The 7,294-nt window shown below is 34.4% G+C and overlaps 1 non-coding gene across 1 annotated transcript; it reads right to left on the bottom strand.

Annotated features, from left to right (window-relative positions):
- Window positions 1-3,302: 3,302 nt before the first annotated feature.
- TRNAT-GGU (transfer RNA threonine (anticodon GGU)) lies at window positions 3,303-3,375 on the bottom strand. Its single transcript has one exon. It is a non-coding gene; the product is annotated as a tRNA-Thr (tRNA).
- Window positions 3,376-7,294: the final 3,919 nt, after the last annotated feature.

Genomic DNA, 7,294 nt, shown 5'->3' with positions numbered 1-7,294 from the left:
GGTGATCCACTTGATTTGGGGAATTGGCGTCCAATTTCACTGCTCAATGTGGATTACAAAATAATAGCCAAAATAATTGGTAATAGAATACGCGCTGTTATCGAATATGTTGTCCATGAAGACCAGACGTCCGGAGTGCCAAATAGAACAATCTTTTCGAACTTAAATATTATGCGAGATATTATTCATTATTATAGTCAGAATTCGAGCGATAAACTTGCCATCGTTTCTTTAGACCAAACAAAAGCTTTTGACCGTGTCTCGCACGTGTACTTACTTTCTATTTTAAATCATATTAACATTGGCAGCACTATTTTTAATTTTATAAAAGTAATATATCAAAGCGCCGAAGCGCGCGTTAAAGTAAATAAAAATCTAACTTCTAAATTTACAATAAAGAAAGGAATCCGCCAGGGGGATCCCCTTTCGGCTTATTTATTCGTTTTATCTATTGAGCCTTTTCAATGTCACTTGCGCGATAAACTATATGCTCATGGTGTTTGTTTGCCGTTTATTCCTCGACCGTTGCTAGTTAGTACCTTCGCAGATGATTTAAATAACTTTATTTCCACTGATTCCGGTTTGACAATTTTAAAAATTGAATGCGCTAAATATTCTAATGTAAGCAATGCTAAAATTAATCTGAGTAAAAGCAGTGGGCTCTGGCTTGGTGCCTGGCGGAATCTCTTTGATTCACCGTTAGGCATCAAGTGGAGCAATTCTAGTATTCGTGCACTGGGCGTCGACTTCAACGTCGATGGCTCATGGCAAGATATGTTTTTCAAGCAAAAAATTGCTCAATTGGATGAAAAGCTAGTCATTGCTAGTGACATTAAGCCCCGGTTATCCTATAAAGCTAGAACTCAGTTGTGTAATATCGAACTTTCGAAGTTTTATTACCAACTTCCAATTTTAAAACGTCCTACGGAATATTCAGATCCGGTAATGCAAAAATTTTTAAATTTTATCTGGGACTCCAATAAGCACTGGGTTTCTAGTGACGTAGTTGGTCAATCTGTCGATAGTGGAGGTTTGGGCCTTAAATCGTTAGATACGCAATGGAGAGCCTTTGCCCTGGAGAGGTTCAAAAAATCTTGTCCAATGAGGCGCATAGCGTCGAAATTGCCTTTTTTGAATTTTATATAACTAAAAGCAATGTGTATAATATGAGTTTCCACGTGTTCTCTTTAAAAAACATTGATTTTAAATTTGATTTTACCCCTCGTTTTTATCATGATTGTATATGCTTTTTAAAATCTATGAACTTAAGTTCGGAAAAACCCAATTGTTTTCAACAATTTTTAAACTTAACAATACAAAATAATCCATTTTTAGAAAATTTACAATTTAATTATAATTGGTTTAATTTTAGAATTCTTTTTATAAAACAGTTAATGAATTGTAACACTAGACAATTTTTAAATCCCTTTACAAATCCTGATTTCCAAATGTCGGTCCCAACTGTGCGAGCCCTTAATCGGGAATATGGAAATCTTGTCAAAGACATTTTACTTATCTTTCCGTTAAACGAAATACACTTGTGGGAAGAAGGCGAGCCTGATGAGAAAAATTATGTAAAAAAATTAATAATTAAAATTGGTGAAAAATTCAGACTAGTAACAGATTGTACAAAAAATGACTGGAGAAATGCTTTGAAAAAGGAAATGATAAATACGAGATCATTGGGAATCTTTAATATCAAGGAAACTGATGTAAAAATTAACTTTAAATGTATATGGCGTACCCATTATACGGGGAGAGAGTCGAATATTTTGTATCGCCTACTTAAAGCCAACGTTATCACTCCAGAGGTTGCTTTCCATGTTCTTAATTTATCCAATATGTGTCCTCTATGTAAAGACCTTTTCACACGAGCCATCTTTTTAAATCAAAATGCTGAGTCAGCAAAAATGGATTAGTGATCCATTTTTTCTCGCGTACATTTTTGGTGGATCAACTCATCAAACTTTTATTCACACGAACCAACTAGTTGACTCAACTCAAGTTGACTCATCTTGTTGGGTCAAAACGTTGGCTAGTGTGAAAAGGCCTTTAGAAGACCAAAGGCACCCTAGAACATTTATTCTTTACTTGCGAAATTACTGAATGGTTTTTAAATCGGGTATCTGCAATGATCGCCCTTTTTATCCCAAATTTTATACTAAAAGACAATTTATTTTTATATTGGGCTAACGATAGTAGCGATTTTGAATATGGTAATTGTATAATACTAATTTTAAACATTTATAAACTAATCATTTATTTTTCTTACCAAAATGCAATGAATACCAATGAACCGAACGTCAAATTAAAAATGAAGTCGGCCTTCTCAATTAAGTTATTGAGATGTTGCACTCACCATTATGAATTAAAAAAAGAAATGAAATAAATATGATAAATGCCCTCATGAACGCAAAAATCTGTAAAGTAGACGACTCCGGGAAAGTCGTTCTAACTGTTAATATTTAATTTTTTTTTATGTTGCTGATTGTTTTTTTGGCGAATTTTATTTTGTTTTTGGTCCCGTATTTGAAAATTCGTAACATATGAAAAGGAATGTCCAATAAATGCTTACCTGCTTGACAGGTAGGCTTAAACTGAAAAAAATATATAATAATAATAATAATAATAATATTTATTTATTGGTGTCTTATTTAGTATAACGTCTACAACATTAGTAGGCCAAGTCAAAAATGACTTTTAGGCCACATACAACCTCCAGGCAGAACTTGTTACAAAAAGTTAGTTGGGTTAAAAAAATTAAAAATTAAACATTAAGTTTAAAATTAAAGATTTTTAAGGAAGTTTGTATATTTTCATTTGTATCATATTTTTAGCAACACTTTTGAATTGATTTGAAGTCTTAATCTCATTATTTATACAATCATTAAATAATTTTACACCTTTATAGAATATAGAGTTAATTTTTTTGCGGTTTTGACCCTAATACCAATAATCCCTTCTCGAGCCCTCGTACTCCAAATATCTAAGGTCAAATGTTTTAACATAACATTAGGTAAAACATTATTTTTCACTGCTTTCATTAAGTCCCTTCCAATCGTCCTACGAGATAATGTCTCGATATCTGGGTTGAGTTCTTTCATAAAATATTTAAATCCTGGTGCTATAGGGTCAATGGAGGTAAGTGTGATCATCCCGTAATATTTCCCCAAATATTATTATAATAAAATATTTGATGAATATATATTGAAATATACTTAATTTTATATAGAAGTTTCATTTCAGAACAAGGAATACCTCTGCGTATTGTTCCATACCAGAGTGACTGAGAAAAATCATTTCACCTCGGGCAGGAATCGAACCTACGACCTTTGGGTTACCGTCCCAACGCCACTACCATTGGACTACCGAGGCCACGAATAATTAGGCCTCGGACATCCAATTTAAGAATGCCTCGATCTGGTTCACATTATTGACGGGATACATTTTACCCCTTGGTTGACGGTGCCGTAGCATTTTACGTCAACTAATTTATAACAGGACCTTGATAGCCTGTAGTCATAACATTGAGAATTTATTATTTATAATTACGCAGGAATTAATATATATAGAAATTTCATTTCAAATCAAGGATACCTCTGCGTATTGTTCCATACCAGAGTGACTGAGAAAAATCATTTCACCTCGATATTTCGTGGCCTCGGTAGTCCAATGGTAGTGGCGTTGGGACGGTAACCCAAAGGTCGTAGGTTCGATTCCTGCCCGAGCTGAAATGATTTTTCTCACTCTGGTATCGAACAATACGCAGAGGTATTCCTTGATTTGAAATGACACTTCTATATATATTAATTCCTGCGTAATTATAAATAATAAATTCTCAATACTTAATTTTGTATATTTTCGATATTAATTTAAAGTAAATTAATTATTTAAAACTTAGTTGAAAAAACGTCATGCTCTTCTACTTGTGGTTAGAGATTTTTTGCCCAAAAGAAAAGTTCTGTAACTTTTTTCCTAACGGACAAATCGGCTTCAGATTTTAGTGCTTTGTACTCCGCTTACCTTTATAGGTGCTGGGAAAATTTTGTATTTTTGCTAATAATTTATTTTTTTCAAAATTTAATCCGGAAAAACTCTCTAAATTTTCAGTGTGGGGTAAGTGTGATCAGTTAACCAAGTTTAAATTTTCTTAAAATAATTTATGGTTTATAAGACAACTTTTTATAATTTTCTCGATGTAAACTTACTAAAAAATGAAATGTTAAGCTTTAGCTATATTCGCATCTGGGTACTTTAGTTGAAAAACATCGTAACTCAACTGATTTCATTATGATTGCAGTATTAAAACATTTTTTATATTTAATATTGGGAACTCCACTGGCCTTAGGTACTTGTAGATCAGAACTTCATTTATTGGAATACAGTACTAACAGAGTTTCTATGTTTTTAAACTAAGGTTATCCAGGATCACGCGAGTCTTTTATTTTCTTGGCGGCGCGCGATTTACGGCATCGAACTGTGCATTTCGTTTTTGCGTCCCCGCCGAGCGGCGCTAGTGGCAGGGCGTTAAAAGGGAGTTCGTGTGATGGAGTTTTATCGCGTCTGATCGACGCAAAAACGTAAATCTCTACTTTGGTCCGTTTTTCATGAATTTGATGGTTAAAGGTAAGTGTTTTTCTTATTAATTAAAGTCCTGTGCAACTTTTAAAACGCAAATGGAACAAAAAGCTTTGTCATTTCAAATTTAAAGCAACTATCGGCTCTGTTATTGCTCTCTGTATTTTTGATTGGGTCTATGTACCGAAGATGGCTATGGTTGCTAGAACCCGGGAAAGTGCTTCCACCCAGTATTTACTTCCAAAAACGTTTTTTTTTTATTTATATGAAAGTCGACAATTATTTCATTGGCGAAAACCAATTCAAGCAAGGTTGACTGAGCACGTGAGTACGAAAAGCCAGTAAAAGGAAGGGTACCTGTTTTTAGTGACCATTGATGCTTGTTCAACTGGATTTGATTTCGACGCTAGTGACATCTCTCGACAGCCAATGATACTTACCTTAAAAATAGGGGCCAACACTTGCTTTTAACTTTAGTACTTCAGACAATGCAGAATCATTACAGCTTGGTTCTATTTCTTATTTAGACCCTACAATATGGGGAGAAATTACAAGAGAATTACAAATAAAGATCCAGGGGGGAAATATTCTGAACAGTCATTTAGAGAAGCGGTTCACCTTATTACCAAATGAAAATAACAGCAAGAAAAGAAGCGTTGCTTTACAAAATACCCTATTCCACATTAATTCTACATATTAAGGGATGGAAAGGAAAAATTCCACGACAAATACCAACGGAAAAAATGGGACGTGGTCCAGATCTTCCCAAAAGTGTTGAAAATAATATCTCAGAGTGTTTAAAAACACTGTCAAAGTGAGGATTTGGCCTAACTAGCAACGAAACAATCGAGGTTATAAGGAATTTTGTAAAAAATGCTGACATTCAAACAAGGTTTGCCGATGGAAAACCATTTACTCACTGACTTAAAGGCTTTCGTGAAATAAATAAATTATCTCTAAAGAAGCCAGAAATTATAGAAGGTTCTCGATACCGCCAACAGCAAGACCCATTTGTTATTTATGGTTTTTTTCTTTATGCTGGAAAGCTTGAACTTGGTCACGAAAGCTAACCGGAAAATGAATACAATTTTGACGAGAGTTTATTTTTGTCAGACACACTGACACACTTAAAGGAAAAGTCATTGCTGAAATGCGCCACACGTACGGATGTGGAAGAGAATCTACAACTGTTCTTGCAACTGTCAATGCTGCTGGTGAAATTCTCCCCCCATTAATTTTGTTTAAAGGGAAAATTGTTTGGGATTCGTGGATGTCAAGCAAATCTTACCCTGAAACTGCTTAACGCGCAACAACAAATGGATGGATGGACACCGAGACATTTTTTTCGTATTTCAAGAATCAATTCCTCGAGTGGGTTCCTAAAGAGAGACTACCTTTACTAATTGTGTACGATGGTCATCTTTCTCACATAAGTGTAGAACTAGATGTCGGCGTTTGGATAAAAATTAACCGTTTATTTGGATAATATCCATAAACAAATATTATCCAACAAATAATCAGTTATTTTTGGCTTTTTCCCATATTAAATCGATTCTATTCATGGATAATATCCATAGATAAAAGGTTAACCGCAATTTTTATGATTAATTGAAATTTTGCCAGTTAATTTATCTGTTACGCCGATCTCTATGTAGAACATGTCACTTTAGCCATACCTGAAAATGTCACTATTGTCAAGCTCCCACCTAACACCAGCCACATGTTACAGCCCTTAGATGTAACAGTGTTTAGAGGGATGAAAGAACCATGGAACAAATTGCTGATACCTTGGCAAAGATAAAATGTTGGAAAAAAAATTGTCAAAAACAGTTTTTTGAGCTCATTGGCAAACTGTGGAATACAATCAGTGCAGATACAATAATCAAAGGTTTCGAGTGTTCCGATATCTTCAATAAGTCGCTCTCTTTTCCGGTGAATCGTCACGTTATCAAAACTTTAGTTTCTAAGCCGACAGCTTTTTTTAGGTTGTAGGTATTTAAAATTACTCGAGGGGAAAACGACAATGCTCAAGTTCAACAATCAACCACAAACGACAACGACACTGAACCAACTGCACGAGTCGAACGTATCGATCTCAACAGACCTTCGACTAGTAAAACCGTTGGCGCTTTATATAAAACTGTTGCGACGTCGCCATTTCGAGAATTACAGTTTGAAGAACTTTTGCTGAAAAAAATATCGCGATGTGAAGGGTCAAACATGTCGAAAAGAAAAAAATTAATGTCACTGAGTGTATCACCAGAGAAGAATATGTAAAACAACTTCAGGAAAAAAAGGAAAAACCATTCATCTTAAATCCGCGAAGAAAGTAAACCTAACTCACAAGAAATGCAAAAATTACGTCAAAAAACAAAATGTGCTTCAAGAACAATTGGAAAACATCTCAAGCAGTGAAGACGAAACAGAGAAAATGATTGCAGAATTCAACTGAAATACAAAGAAATCCAAATATTTGGACGATTCTGATACCCAATCGGGCGTAAGCCTGGAATAAATAAAAAAGGAAATTAGTTCTAAATATAGTGAAAACAAGATAGTAGTTGGCTGCTTTGTCCTAGTTAAGTTTACCACAAAGAAAACCGTGAAACATTACGTAGGAGAAGTAACTGGGTTCAAAGAATCAGTTGAAAGAATTCGATGTAAAAATTTTTAAGTTTTCATCTGAAACAGAAATTTCACTGGCCAGTAAAAGAAT

Source organism: Leiobunum rupestre, chromosome 1 (assembly GCF_980474605.1).
Source record: "Leiobunum rupestre chromosome 1, qqLeiRupe1.1.hap1, whole genome shotgun sequence".
Lineage (NCBI taxonomy): Eukaryota > Metazoa > Arthropoda > Arachnida > Opiliones > Sclerosomatidae > Leiobunum > Leiobunum rupestre.
Note: the sequence above shows the minus strand (reverse complement) of the source record. Positions and strands in the feature narration are given on the sequence as shown.